Source organism: Falco naumanni, chromosome 4 (genome assembly GCF_017639655.2).
Source record: "Falco naumanni isolate bFalNau1 chromosome 4, bFalNau1.pat, whole genome shotgun sequence".
Lineage (NCBI taxonomy): Eukaryota > Metazoa > Chordata > Aves > Falconiformes > Falconidae > Falco > Falco naumanni.
Genome location: NC_054057.1, coordinates 53,752,686 through 53,769,022, shown reverse-complemented (window position 1 = coordinate 53,769,022; position 16,337 = coordinate 53,752,686).

The following is a 16,337-nucleotide window of genomic DNA, read 5'->3' as shown; positions in this document are numbered from 1 at the left end:
ACTTTGCCCTGCTGGCCACCACTCTCTAGGCCCAGCCATTCAGATGGTTTTCAACCCACCGCATCCAGCCCATGTATCAACACCCTCTCCATAAGGATCTTATGGGTGACAGTGGCAAGGGCCTTACTGAAGTCCAGGTAGACAATACAGTTGATGAACATGGTCACAACCAAGTAGTATTTTCTGAGTCATCTCGCTGCCTAACTTCCCATTCAAAAGAAATGAGGTGAAAATTACATATTTTTCCACTGAGTATGAAAAAAGCCTACAGAGACTAGTTCACATTCAAATATTAAACTTGGAAGACTTTTCTAGGCAGGTGCAATGAATCTTACTTGGGGTACAAATTAATTTAGAACCAGGAGAAGTGCAGAAAATTAGTTTACTTTTTTTTTCCTCTCTGATGACTGGATGAGTCTAGGAGGCTGGCAGGGATCTTTTTCTTCTTCCCTCTTTTGATTCTCCTCTCACACATTAAAAAAGACACACGGAGGGTCAGTTTTGGTCCTCTGGGCCTAGGGCATCTGGGCTGTGAAAACAAATTTTTACTGCTGTATCATGCTTGCTGCTGTGCTGTCCATTTGCCAAGCTTCTTTGCTTTCTCTGAGGCCCCTCAGACTCCAGCTTACCTAAAGACACTTGTCACACTTGTCATCTTCACATTTTGCCCTGTCTCCAAATCATTGCAGGTGGCAATGGATATTACTACTATGATGCCATAGAAGCAATAAAACCTCAGCCACTACTGAAGCCTGTGGTACCCACAGCTATCCTTTGCAATTATAAACCTCCACCATTTAATCCTTTTTGCTTCCATGCATGGTTGCATTCTAGGAAAATATTTTTGCACACGTGCTTAGAGTCTTAGGTTCTCTAGTTACACCTTGAACAGGTCCAAGTATTCATGATGCTCCTGTTCGAGCAACTGGCTAAAACCAAAAGCATCTTGGACCATGGATGTTTCAAATTCTTTTCTGAGCCTAGAAACTGGTATTAGCAAAACCACTGCATTTGCAAAGCTGGTTTCTCCACCCCCTGTTCTGTAACCTGTGTAAGTCACTCTTATTTTCAGTGGCTCAGAACTGACTGTTAGTCTAAACCTATTGAAATGACCTGAGTGAGGTCTGGGGGGGTTTTTGAAAGGTCTTTAGCTTTAAACTAACTGGGCAGAAAAACATACAGGAGCAAGCACATCCTTTGGACTGCAATACAACAGATAACTTTATCTCTTCACATTCATATCCTCTATTGCAGTTAAATCCACTGTATTGTTCCAATGTCTGATTGCACGTAGGAAGCAGGGGTATAGCCTGTACTCTGACTTACAGTATTCTAGGAATTAATTAAAAGTATTTTTTTAAATAAAGAAAAAAAATTGTCTCCTTTTTGTTGCTGCCATCAGAGATCATCTGGAGAATTCTTGTAGCTACATGTCTCACAAGTATTTAAAGTAGAAAAATATATAATAGTCTCCTTTTTTCACTTCTTTTTCTTCCTTTAGAAAAAAAAAATAGTGTGAGTTGCCTGAAAGTTGTTTGGTGGTGTGTGGGTGTATTATGTGTGTGTCAAACTCACCACAGGGAAGCTAATGAAGAGTGAGGAGTTTTTCCCACAACTTAAACATCTCTCCCAATCATTCATTTGACTGGCATTTCTAGGAAAAAGCCAATGGTTTGAGGATTAAAGAAAAGCCAGAAACACAGAGGTGACAGACAGCAACGTTCAGCTGTGGCTGACGTTGCAACATATCCCTGCAATTTCTGCCGTAAGGCTGATCTGTCTGGGAAGGTGACAAGCTGCCATTTTGCCATCAGGTTGCTCTGTATTCAGCTCTCCATGCCTTGTGGAGCTGAAAAATGCTCAGCCACCCCCGTGCACCCCCGAGGAGGCAGCCCCCATGTGCCCGGCAGCTATGTGCCATTTTGCCAACAGCTTCTTGGGTCTTGTGGCACTTCAGTGCTGGCTTATGGAAATGAAGGTTAATCTGGTCAGACAAGAAGAGGTTTTGGCAGCCCATTCCTGTTCTCATTGCGTGATGCTTCTGCCTGAGACAGTTAAAATGGACTTTGCGACAAGCCAGAGCTCAGATGTGTGAACAGGGGTTATTGCTTCATGATAACGCAGCACATATCAGGCGTGAGAAAGCACTCCATAAACCTGTTAGCAGGAGGTGCTTGAAAATACAAGCATATCTTCATCCAAGATGAGACTTAGATGATATAAACCTTTGTTTCAAGAATATCCATCATTAATTATGTGGAGGTTTTTACTTGGTGGGGGTTTTTACTTGGTGGAATGAGAGGGAGCATAGCAGGACTTTCTTCTTCAGCCCAAGATCCTACTCATCAAATACCTCCTTGGAGCAAGTTCCTAAAATCCATGTAGAACAGGAGATTTACTACAGTACCTCAGCAGACAATGGGGAAATGTATGTCTTTTAACAGGTGACACACTGGTTCTTTGGCTACTGGCCATTCTTTGTAAATAAGAACATGAATGTTCCTTGTGTCCTGTGGTCTCAACAGGAAACCACTCTCCCGCAGCTGAGTATTACAGTAAATACAAAAAGCCCTTCCACTGGCAACTGCAAGTGTTACATGTATTTTTGAGCCTGGAGACAAAACAGCAGGCTGAACTTCCAGCTCACAGTTTCATGTCAAAAGTGCCCATGCTTAAGATGCCAGAGCTTATGCTTTTTCGCCCATCAATGGTCAGTGGAAATGGATGTTTGATTTACCAGCTAGATTTTTGAGTAACATCTGCTCAGGAAATGATATATGGATACACCCTGCTCATGGGCGGGAACAATGCTTTAAAACACACCTGCTATTGACTAGTATTAAACAGGTCATATGGGGTTCTTACTTGGAATTTGAAAACCCATCAAGCAAATAGCAGGAAGTCACCACCTAGACAAGTGTTGCCTATTGGTAACACTGCATTTCTTAATCATTGTCAGGTTACTCCCTAGCAATTCTGCATTGCAAAACAGTAGAAGGTGCCTGGCTGAAGCAATGATCACATTATTGCCCATATTATGGTCTGAAAGCATGAGAAAGTCCATGGGGTTGGTGCTGTTCTTGTGTTGCAGCCGTGCCTTTGCCTGGCCATAAGCTCTGTATGGGCCCTTTCCCCATCCCTGACGCACCTGAACTTGGCTCATCCCTGTTCCCATTCCCACAGAGATGCCCAACATGACTGGGCTCATGCTGAACGCACTTTTTTGGGAAATGCTGTTGAATGAGGGGAAAGTTTAGAACCAGGTTTCTCACTTCCCATGAGGTTAATATATAATATATGTTATTTTTATATATAGCTTCAAGTGCCAAGTTCCTGGCCAAGGCTTGCACTTCAGAAGCTCCCTGAGGGCTCTGCAGTTTCCCCCTGGCCATTGACATGGGCTGCTCCTCTGAGCAAATTTCCATCACTGCTGAACCAGCCACAGACACCCAGGGCAATCCTAGACACCAACTTTACGTTGTGTTGCAGTTGGATGCCTAAAGTATGCAGATAGGCAGAGTAGATCTTGCCTTTGATCTGTGCACATGCACCATCTCCTTTACGCTTTTACTACCAGTTGTAAAATCCTTCCCTCCAATGAGCTGTGATCCTTTTGAGGAGTGGGCTCCTTGCTGCTTTCCTGCTGTAGATGCCAAAAGGATTTATGGAGGGTGAAAGCTGAATAAAAGGCTCTAAGGAGGAGCTCTCAGTTAGCAGTGCTGGACTGGCAGTGCTGGAGGACAAAACACCGCGTTTGCAGTTCAGGGTTCCACAAAGTGAGAGCCGGGAGCCCCCTCATTGGGCTGTAACCTCTCCTCGGTGCAACCTCAGAACAATGTCTCCGAGCTGGACCAGCGGGCAAGGGGCACAGCAAGGCTGCATCCCTCCCTGGGGAATAACCCATTTGGGAAAACAGCAAGTTCCCATTGCCCACAGCCTGCAGCTGCAACCGTGTGCTCCTCAGCAGCACACACTGACATTTAGCAGCAATGTCTCAGGGCAGAGCAGGACCACTCTTGCAGGAAATATTCTGTCCTGTGCTATAGAAGTTAGAACTGATGCTTCAGCAAGCTCTGCAGTCTTATGGAATATAGACTGTCCTCTTTTGACCCACTTATCAGATGGTCTTTAATATTTTTGAAGACAATTTTTGCATGTAAGGTATACTGCTCAGCTGCATGGTAGGTACTGCTTGAGTTGAAAAAAAAAAAAAACAAAACACCCTCCCCAAAAAAAACTCAAACAATAAGCACTCCGAGCACAACTGGTTCCACCCTCCTACTCCATGGGCTGTTCTGAGATCATCATTCTACATTTTATTATATACATTCTTCCTAAACCCATTCATCCAAAACGCCTTTTTTTTAAAGTGAGGAAAAGGGAAAAGGGGCGGGTGGGTGTGTGCAGAAGAAAGAGGGAAGCTGTAACGGTTGACAAGGACTTGCTCCTGCAGGCAGAGCAGAGGGCACTGAACCTCTCCCAGGGTGGGGAAGTGGTGGGTTTGTGAGATGGAAATAACCTACACGTGGGTGATCCCAGCTTGGGCACTCACCCGCCCACCAACCTGGTGGAGCCTGGTCCTACTCATAATTCAGCAATAAACACTGGACACAGACAGAGTGAGTCCTAACACCAGAGGACCTTATTGCTTAAAGAAACAGCTTCTCATCCAGGCTTGGAAATGTCTTTTAGACTCACATATACATTATGCGGGGGCACAGCTCCATGGGCAGCTCTGTGACGTGGTCGTAGCAAATGGTGGAGGAAAGGCAAAAGTACTGGACTGGCCAGGTGCTGTGCCTGTCTTCCTTTGAATCAACTCCTGGTTGCAAACCCCAAAGGGCTCTGATGTGAGAAGTCAAAGAGAAAATGTAGTCAGAGCTGCTTATATGGTCCACTGGTTTCTGACGCTAAATCAGCAGAAAGAAAAATGCAGGCAGCAGTGACAGGAGCATTAGCAAGATGTTCTGAGCCCAATATTTGGGTTTTTCAAAAAGCAGCAAAGGATGAAGCAGCAAATACAGAACTTGGAGGGACTTGAACAATTGTGCTTGTATTTTCAAAGCATCCTAAATGGAAACACCCAGTTTAATTTCTTGAATTTCTCTGAGATCTCAAAACATTCTACAGATATCAGAGTGACGGGAGAAAAAATACCTCTCCAGCCATTCATTGAGTCCCACTGGAAAAGGGCTGGGACAAGAAAACAGCCAGTCAGGCCAGAGCAGCATGCAACAAGTAAAGCAGCAATGGATATTTCTCCTGCAAGGACATTCATCACATCACCTTCAGACTGAACTGTAAAGCAAGTCACCATAGCTTAGTAGGCTTGCGAGAAGAGGTTTTCTTAGGAGGAAATTTTGAAAGGTGAAGAGTTTGCAGTAATTTTAGTTAAGGTTCTGAGCTCAGTGCTCAGTGCTGGATCTAGTTGTGCTGCTGCTCAGGGCTGCTGCTGGGTTTCAGAGGGGAATGAGCTGAAGTTATGTTATGGAAACATATTGCAGCACGTGCTCCATTGTGGTTGCAGTGTATATCCTTGAATTATACTACGTAGAATCATTTAATTCACAGTTTCATCCCAGCAAGTTACAGTAAACGTAGTACTGTGGAGCAACACCTTCCCTGCCTCCTCAAGTATCTGTATCACCCTCCCTTGTGTGCCAGCCATGGCTGTTTGCAGGCCAGAAGATCTGGGTCTGAACAGCCAGTTCCCCGCTCTCCTGTGACCTGTAAGTCCTCTTTGGTGTCAAGATATGAGGTTGGTAGAGGGAAAAAATGACCTCTCAGTATGAGGATCACTGTGGAGCTTCATGAAGCTCTCGCCATCACTCTCCTGTAGCAAACCACAGATCAGAGCTTCTCCCACTGCCAGATTTACACCCTCCCATCTGCCCACTCACACAGAGGCTTTGACAGCAGGGACTCTCCCCAACAGGGACCAAGGTGAAATTCAACCACAAAAGAGGCCAAATTTTGCCAGGGCAGTTACCTGTGTGAAGAGCTAACCAAGCAATTTACCCCTATCTGGAAGCAAATAACTGGTTTGGGGTTTTTTTTTTTGTAAAAGATTCAGACCAGGAGAGACAGAAGGGCTGAGGCTGGTGAAGGAAACAGGGTTGGAACCTATAGAAGTTGTAATAAGAGGGGGTCTTCTGGGATGATCCCAGTAGTCAATCAGAGATCTGGGATTACTTCTTAAGCTTCTTCTCAAATTTTGATTTTAGTTCCCTCTAACACTACTGGCTTCGATAATCGCTCTTCCTCATGTTTAAAAATTACTGCCCTGAAGACTGAATCTGAGAGATGCTCACATTAACATTAATGCAGCCTTGGACTCCTAGTCTGCTAATCCAAAAGAAACCCCACAATAAACCACTCCCTTTATCCAAATGGTCAATGATATGCACTGAGAAAACTGCAGGGAGACATCCCGGGGTGAACAAGTCCCCGGAGGGACATTAATGGTAGGAAGAGAAACTGGCATTACACCAGCATCTGGATCTGGGCAGTGCCTGGGGCTGTTATAGAGAGGTGGGATATTAAAGACCTGAAGACTGCCAGGATCTTACCTGCCCCCAAAACATAGCTTCAAGACCCAGAGCAAACCCTCCATGCTCCACAAACTGTTCATCATCCCCGTATGAAAGCTATGGAGGCGATACCAATCTAAACCCAAATGTCAGAATTGAGATTGCTGCTGAAATTTAGCTATAGTTAAGAGAATTACCCCCTAAAAATCCAACTCAAATATTTGGGAATGCTCACTGCTGAGCAGGAGCTAAGAAAACTTGTTTACAGCTGGCTCCCTGTTTAGAACAATTAATCACTAAGCCTTGGCTACACTTGCCACAAATCACTGGAAAGGACGCTTGTCAGGTTGTGTTAAGCCGAAGCACTGTGATAGAGTCAGCTACTGCCTGGGATACGGATGAAAACTGGCATCTTAGCTCACTGCTAATAGGTGACTTGCTAAAAGAAAAGAGAAACTATCCATTGAGGTCAAAGGGACCACCTTTTTTCCCCTTAATTACTCTGTGATACCTGGACTGAATCCATGATCTGAGATGCTCCTGGAGCTCCACAGTCGTGGGCTCTTCTCTGGCCATCAAGGAATAAAATGCATTCAGAAGCATGCAAAAGATAAAACTAATGAGAGAGGAAGAAAAATTTCAGAAAAGAAGAACAATTTTTTCCACTATTCTTTGGAAGATGATGGAGCAGCAGCAGAAGTGGCCTTAACAGTAGATACAAATCTGCAAAACACCAGAAAACATGAGTTTGTGCGGGCAGACCCATCCACAAGGTGAGTCTTTGCATTTACAAACTCTGAGCTTTACCCTGGCCAGGGGCTGGGTGAGGGACACAGGCTCTGCAGTTTCATCTTCAACCATGGGTATCCTCCACTGCTGACCCTTACCTTCCCGCTTGGTCACAGACCTGCCTGGTCACTGGGGACATGCCCGGAGACCTGGCTAGTGGCCATAGTTCTATCTGCACAGGCAGTCTAGGTGGCTGGGTTAGACTATCAAAGTTTATTACCCCAGCCAGAAAAGAGATAAAAATGATAAATACTTCTCATTCACCAGCACGTGAGATAAGTTACACACACTGCAAAAGGAACCAGAAGCTGAGTTTAGAATTTTATGTGAAAGCAAGAGAGTATCTTGGTCTGAAATAGTTATTTTTGTTTAAATGAGAAATAAAGTCAAGATGAATGTGTGCAATGTTCCCAAACCTTCCCTGAAGAAGCATGAACTTTACAGATTTATAGGCCTGTCTGGAAATATTCAGCAGCATTCACCTAGGTCATTATCACACACAAAGTAGTCCAGGTACAGACTTCTAATTACCATTAAAAATAATAAAGTATCTAGAACATAATTCCTTGGCATTTGCAATTGCATTTTTTCCCCATACCGCAGACATGAAATGATCGCTGTGGCTTTCAGCTGACGCCTAAGAAGCATCAAGGAAAATGGAGACATCAAATATTAAGAAGTCTTTTACTTATAAGTTATCTCGGCAAAAGAATGGCTTTCTTCAGTTAAGCAATGAGTTGCTGTTTCAATCTGTTTCGGTGTCTCCTTCCTTGTTAAAGTGCAAAGCCTTCAGCAAGAAGAGTTATCTGTTTAGGAGGTCCTTCAGCCTCCTTACACTATCTCTCTGAACACGCTTACACTTATTTTGCCTCCAAGTGAACGCATTTGCATTTTATAATGCATTCTGATTCCAAAACACATTTCAGAAAAATCACATACCAAAGATATATTCTAGAGTAGATATCAGCTGATGTTTCCTTAAACTAATAGTTATTAGGGATAAAAGTTTCCTCTTTCTTGAGTATCATCATCTAAAATTAATAGCAATAAGGTACAATTTGAGGTGTAGAATGTTGCTAATCAGACTGAAATTACAACACCAAGTCATTTAATACTGAAGCAAGTCACCTTAGACAGAAAGGCAGTCCGGACCACCCAAAGACAGCTGGGTTGGTGCCAGCTACAGACCTGCTCCTCAGGATGCTAAACTAGGCTCAGTAGCATTTGGTGACGATATTGGAAGTAAGGAACATTTCAAAAGGTCGGTTTTTTCTTTTTTTAATATGACCTTTCTGACCACCACTGAAATGTTTTTGATAAATGGCAAGGCTATCTCCAGGTCCCTGAGAAGAAACCAGCATCCTTGCAGTTAGGCAGGTGCATTAATTAGGGCTGGCTGTCTCCACGGTAAAAGGTCTGCAGAGGACCAGGAGGAAGAAGAGGCAGAGTACTGATGGAGGAGAGGGGACATCAGTCCATAACTTACACTCCTGTGAAGTGCATGACATTTTGCTGTGGATACTGAGAAGTACGGCTAACAATACCAGGAAGCATTTCTGCACTGAGAGGGTGGTCAAACACTGGAAGAGGCTTCCTGGAGGGATGGTCGGTGCCCCAAGCCTGTCAGTGTTGAGAGGCATTTGGGCAATTTCCTTAATAACATGCTTTAGCTTTTGGTCAGCCCTGAACTGGTCAGGCAGTTGAATTAGATGCTTATTGTAGGTGACTTCCAACTGAAATACTTCATCCCATTCCATCCTATCCCATCCTATGCTACGCTATTCTAGGGAGTTGAAGGACTTTATGCACTAAAATGTTCTTCATCAAACTTGCCTACAGACTGGCCCTGCTAGCTCAGATGGCTCCTCCATTGGACCCACGTTCTGGCTGTCGGACAGGGCAGTTGGCTTCTCAGCCTGAGCCAGGACACAAACTGGTTTCTATCTGGTGCATGAGGCTGTGCCCAGGGCTGGGCAGGGCTTGTCTGCAGGGGTTTAGCCGGGGGCAGTGTGCCCCATGTCCTTGGTGCTGGCTTTAGGACTGGCACAGTGGCAAAACATAGCACGTGGGGTTTTTTTCAGGACTGCCTGAGAACAAACCCCCTCCTGCTTGTAAAGCGTACGGGGATCCGCACCCGGCTGCTCCCACCCCACCGCGTTGCCTCTTCCTAGCAGCAGTTCCCCACATCGCACACCAGCAATGCCAGGGCCATAACATTTACTGTGATTTTATCAGATTTGTGTAAAAAATATTCTTAAATAAGAAAAATGGGTAAACAAACCAGTTTTAATACAAACATGACCAAGCAGTCCAGACTGGAGCAGAGTGCTTGCCAGTGCTGGGGGTTTCGGTCCAAACCCCAATGCTGGCAGGAGCAGGAAAGGCCCCTCAGAGAAATCTGTTCCCTTTCAAGTTATTTGATGTTTCTCAGCTGCACTCTGCTTTTACCAAACAGACTTTCTCACATCAACAATTTGTCATCTGAGGAGGGAGAGAAGCAATTCCCATTTCCCGTTCTCCTAAACACTCATCTTTTTTTAAACAGGTTTGTTATGCCTCCTTTCGCGATGAGAAATGGGCAGAGTAAGAACACCATGAAGCAATTTATAGCACATTGGCTGTATATATGAGCTCTTTTCTCAGATCAAGGCAGGTTTGTTCCCCCCACCTCCCTCTCAGTAGGGAAGCCAGCTGCTGTGCTCCCTGTGGGAAAGGGCTGGTCCCACACGAGGTTGCACGACTCGTGCTTGTGTATTGCAGAGATGCTGGAGGCCAGTGGGGTTCAGTCCCCATGCCTGCAGATGTGCCAGGCAGCCTTGCCTCCTGCTCTGCAGGGTGGTGCTCCAGGGGGAACCCCAAAGTGCAGCAGCTCTCGCTACACCAGCGGGAAGGCAGGAGAGTAGCCAGTTTAGCTGGAAGAAGCCTCGCGGACTGAGGTTGTGGCCCTACGTGCTCCTTGCCTGGCCCAAATGGCTATGAAATCTGCACACACCTGCAATTTCTGAATTTTCATACTGGCTTGCTCATATATTTTCAGCCCACATGCAGGCATCTATACACAAGCCCTAGGCAGGTGAAGCATACGGACACTTAGGTGGCACTATCAGTTTTCTAACATGCATTTTGGTTTTGGTATCTAAGTTCTGTTCAAGCTTACAAATAGCATCCAAGATAGAAAGGGTACATACTGCTTACACTCTTCTAACCTACCTGGTGAATGAGAAAGAGTCATAACATTGCAGGAGGAGACTGCTTGAGACCACCTCCCCCAAGGCACATGAAATAGCCCATGTACATCTGCAGCAACCCATCTAACAAGTTCAGTCAGGCCTCATAAAACATTCTGGGGAGGCTGGATAAACATCACAAAGTGAGATCACTCTACACGTTTCACTCAACTTGTCCTCGTATCCCACTGCTTGCTTCAGGGCTGTAATTTCTTGTCCAGAACTGCTCATAGGAGCAGCTATCTTCCAACAGAAAAGGATTGAAACCCTCTGTAGTAAGGAATGTGTGGGCTTTTGCATGCTGTATCCACTTTGTTCACAGTTTGCAGGCAATTTAAAATCAGCTGTTGAAGATACTGAGGCAGGCTCTGCTTATTATGTGAAAAGCTTTTACAAAAAATCTTGGATCAAGTTTGCTGAGGGGTGTTTCATAGTACTGAATATCCGTAATTTTAACCACATACATTTTAAATAACACTTTTTAAAATTGTCATATGAAGTACTGCCACAGAATAATCCCGCCAGTTTGGAAACCCAGTGCAGCATTTAACTTGTCTCTTCTAAATTGCTCTTTTAGCACATATTCATTCCCCAAATCCTTTTTTAACAGGAGGGCTACCTTGAAAGCTGTGCAAAGTACATAAACCTCAGAACAAGATGTATAGTAATGCCCATTACTGCTCGCATACAACATTGCCCAGCTGGTGTGTGAGCTCTTCAATGCAAGAATGCTATGCTCTTTAGAAAGCACTCCCATGTTATTCATGTTTATAAATAATATTAAACAGCTGTATGTATGTGTGCCTGGTGATGTGTAGATGGGTGTTTGACTGAACCTTGGGATTCCAAATTCAACTGTTTTCAGACAAGCAAAGGATTCCTTCAAAAGAAGCAAAATCTGATTTTTGGAAAATGAGCCAAATTTCAAGCTTATAGCTAATGAAGAGGTGGAGGATGCTTTCAGTTGTGGATGTTTCCATGTGTCCAGCTGCAAGAATGAAGCCCATTCAAAGACAGCACGGACACATGGCTGTTCGGGAACTAGGGACACAATATATGAATTGAGAAGGATTAAAAACATCCATTACAGCTGAAATCAGTCAAGGGAATAATTCAACAGGCATGCCATGTAATGCTTTATCCATTTGTTAAACCAAGCAGACAGTGGTCACTCAGAAAAGAGCTTCCCTTTAAGCTCAAATCTCCAGTTTTGGGAACACTTGGATTTTACCCATTGTATCTGTGACTCTCCTGGTGTCACTGCTATCTCCCTATCAGAATTTCTATTTGCATTGCCTCTCAGTTTATTCTGTCAGGTGTATCTGCACTGCTTTTGCATGTTGAGACACTTATTCAATCCCTCCAAAGCCTTCAAATCCTGCACATCAAAGCATCCAACAGGCAAATCCAGTGACTTCCAACTAGTGTTTATATAACTAGATTTAGTAGTGGGCTCAATATGCAGAAATGTAGAAGATATTTTCCATGAATAAATTGAGAGGGATTTAGGTGCTTTATGTTTATTTGAAATTCAATAGGCATGCCGTGTAATGCTTTCTCCATGAGCTTCCCAAATGTGCCAGGAACAATGCACAGGCTGAAAGCCATCATTTCAAGGTGCTGCAGGCTTTGTTCTGCTACAAAGGCAGATTTCTCCCCATCCTCTGGATTCACTTCTATTTGTAATGTTTCAAATCTAACACAGAAAAACCAAACCTGAACCAGCTACAGTCCCCAGGAAGCCATATGTCTGTGCTAATGGATAAGAACCTTAAAAGTGACTTAATTTTGTTTGCTGCCATCTGTTTCTCCCAGTATCATTTTTTTTGGCTGAACCAGTGCAGTACAACTTGTATCAAACAAAGTTGTACCCATGTTAGAGTAGGAGAGCATCTCCCAATTCCCAGTCGAAATCCCTCTTGGACCACCTACTGAGACTCCTTAACAAGTGCTGGGCTGTACTTCAGCAGCACTTCATGGCGATGTTGGGAGCCCAGCTTCATCCTCATGCCATTTCTTCTCCCACCAGCCTTATTTTACCCGCTGGCCAACATTCAGGGCTCACCACCCCTGCTCTGCTGTTTGCCATGGACATTCAGCCCGTACAGGAGGCTCTGCCCTGTCTTGTGCACGGACAGATTCAGACCCATCTTCCCTTTCCCAAAATGCAGCTTCAGGCTGGTGCAGCTTCTTCTGCAGAAAATTTCTTCCCTGCAAACCAGCCAGGCCACATCTCAAAATGCAAATGCCACAGACAAACCTGCAGGCCACCTCTCAGATCCCCCGCATTTGCCTGAATAACACCACCCCCACCACCCCCAAAGACTTGCTCAGCCATTCAGCAGAGCCAGGCTCCTTGCTTGAACTCCCCCAGCCCCATCTCCACCTCTTCTGGGGTGGTAGCCCCTGTCCCCTCACCTCACCTGTGGACACCACAGAGGTGGCTGCCCATCGGATCCATTCACTGACCTTCACAGCTCAGCTCAGCGCAGAGATGGCTTGTCTGGGACCCAGCACGCTGTTCCCATCACACGTCTGATTATGGAAGGAGTCAAATTCCTGTTGGTCTTGTTAACCTGCGCAGATGGAAACCAGACGTGCAGAGGTGATATTTCTACCTCCAACATTAGCTTCTTCAATTCAGTGTCCCTGTTTCACAGAACGGAGGAGTAACTTCAATTTTAGATGAATCTATCCTGGGTAGTCTTATATCTGTGGTAGCCCTTTTTCTTGCCAATTTTTCCAGTGTGACTGCCATTAACTGAACCGCTTCCCTTATTTTTTCCATGATTGCTAATTTCCCTGATACTGCAGACAGGATTTATGACTTTTTGCAGCATCCAGTAATATCATAAGCCAGCTGAGGATGACTTTTTTCCTCATAAATATTAAAGCCAGCTGTACAGGGAGCTCACACTCTACCAACAACTTGCTTTCTAGCAAATGTCAGAATAAGAAAATGGAAAGAAGTTCTTCTTGCTGTGGTTTTCCCCAAACTCTGTGAGATCCCATGTTGTCCGAATGGGGAGATGTTGTAGGAAACATGACCTGACTCCTGATCGCCTGAGGTCCTTTCCAACCCAAACCCTTCTCCAGCTCCACAGAACTGCTGTAAATGTCACATCTCTACCAATTACACCAACTGGCCCAACTGCGTTGCCAAGCCCCTGGCTCATGCTGAATCCTTTCTGGTGACGAATTTTTGCCTCCTGTGCTGCCCTTGACATCTGTCAGCAAATCCCAGGTCAGCCAATGTTTCTCTGCTTTCCACTATTTCATGAGAAAATTTCTTTAGCAGGATGGGGGTCATTTTTTTGAGCTGGTTTGCTGTTCCAAAAAGGGAGATTTGCAGATGGGCTCCCGACACATGCAGATGTTCAGCAGTTGCTGTTGACGGAAAGATGCTGTCTAGCTGTTTAGTGTTTCCAGGAAAACCGACACCTCTCGACAGAGATCTTGGTTTATCTCCTTTGGCAAAGTCTCTGGGCTTTAAATCCTTTTGCCACGTCCTGGTTTGTGACCCTTTCAATTTCATGCTCTGCCTTGGCCAGCTCACAATTCTCCTTATAAAGCTGGCTACTGCTGCTGTCTTACCCATCGCCTTTTTCTATTTTAGTGAGATATAAATCAGAGGTCCTGCAAGGTCTTCCGAGTGCAAGGCAGAAGGAGATGCACAGCCATCTGTCCTCGGTGTCACCATGTTTATGTGCAGAGACAACCACAGCACTGCTTTGCTGAGCACAGGAGTGAACCAGCAACCGCAAAGAATTCCATTGCTTCCCGTTCAGCCAGCACTTGGTCCCAGACCTCAGTCTCAAAGGCACACGGGATCGCAGGGGACATTAAAGCTTTGTTTGCTACCTGCATTGCTTCTCATCACCCGCTCATGCTCCTTCCAATACCACGCTCTGCAAATCTCCTCCCAAACTGCTGGCACTCCTGAGTAATTCCACATTTGCTTTTATGAGTACAAGCTCCTGCTTAATCGCCTGTAACGCTGCCTTGCATTAAAGGTACCAATTAAACATCCCACTTCCAATTTAAGGTTTATTCCTCCTTAGAAAAGATCACCCCCAAGCTCGTGCCCGTGCCGCTGCCACAGCCAGTGCACAGCACTGCGCTGGTGACCTTGACTTTCCTCCCCAGAGAAGCCAGTCTTTAGTCATCCTTGTAGCAACCTTCCTGGGTTTATTCCTTTATTCAGCAGCCTTCTTCCACCAAACCCCTTCAGCTACTCTGACACCAGGGAAAAATAAGCGATGCGAGCAGAAATGGGCAAGGGACAGTTAGGGTAAAGCTCCATTATTTTGTGATGTAACGTATATCAAAGCTGTAGCAACCCTAAGTTCTCATGGTGATTCATTTGATGTTAAGTGTCCTGCAAGGGAACATCTGACAAAAAAATTAAACACTCGAACAAGTTCTGATTGCTTTCCTCCTAAGAAAAATCATTAATATATCGGCAAACCCAACCCCCTCTGCAATGATTTTTCCCAACATACCTCCGCAGCTAAGGAGGAAGATCTGTTTGCCATCTCTGCACGTCTCACAGGATGCCCAAGTTTGATTTCACCTCCACCCACAGCCCAGTTCACAATACCCAGATTACTTATGCAGTAAGTTTTCTTTTCTTTTCTGCCCTGGCCTAGGCTGAAAGCACTGTTGCAACACAAAATACAGTTTAGGAGTCTTGAAGCCATCGTTTCATACCATCTTTCTGCCATGGCTACTTACTTGGATCTCACTTCACTGGCAGAAATCCCCAAAAGAGATGCAATGCTTTTTGTATTTGTATGAGAAGATTGCAGCAGAACTGTTAAGTCTTTTATTCGCTCTGGCTAATCTTCCTGTTAGCATCGACTCTTGCTGGAGCAGCTGCATTTCCAGGCTGCGGTGATGGAGAAGAGCCCTGCCCTTCCCAGCAGTGCTGTGGCGGGCACCACGCAGCCTCTGCTCACATTGCCTATGGCCAAGATGTGTTTTGTAAGTGTGGGCTGTTTATATATAAAATATAAAATGTTTTATATATATGTTTCTCTTTCTTTCAGGCTAGAAAAGCAGGTCCACCCACACGTTGCACTGATGAGAGAAGCCGGATCTGAGCAGTCAACAAGAAATTTCTGGGGGGAAGGGTTGGATGATCAGACTGACATTTTACACTTGCAACCCCAACCAAACTCTGAGCCCATAAATACATCTAGTGAAGGCCTGTGTGCATCAGAGGTGGCTGCTGGTTGCTCATCAAAGCTGGCATTGCCACGGCAGCAGGCACCTGGACGAGTCCCCCCTGCTCACTCACAGGTGAGGTGGCTTTTGCCCTTGCCGGGGTAAAGGGGAAGGCCAGACGATAGTTGTAGGTTCTCTGTTTCACATGGCCACACCGAGGGTCTCTGCCTGTGTGTGCAGTTATTACTCACCGCCACATCCCAGGACTGGCCACAATGTCCTGATTCCAAAGGGAGTCAGGGTTGGGGGGGTGGCAATGCTTCGTGATCAGCCAGTGGAGCTGGAGAGGGAACTGGTAGGGAAAAGCTCCACAAAACTATATTTTTTAAAGGAATGAGTCAAAATGCTTTGTTTTGCAGTGTTCAAAATGTCACATTTCTATTTTACAGTTCTAAATGACATTTCTAAATTTTACTTCAACTTCAGTACAAAAGCCTCAAGAAATTCATGGGGCTGTTATTTGTCTTCCCTCTCTAGACATTTTTCAGTGGGTTTCTTCAACTTTAAATGATCTTTCCTTCAAACCCTTGGCGCGCCTGATGAACTAACACAGCAAATACGTGTA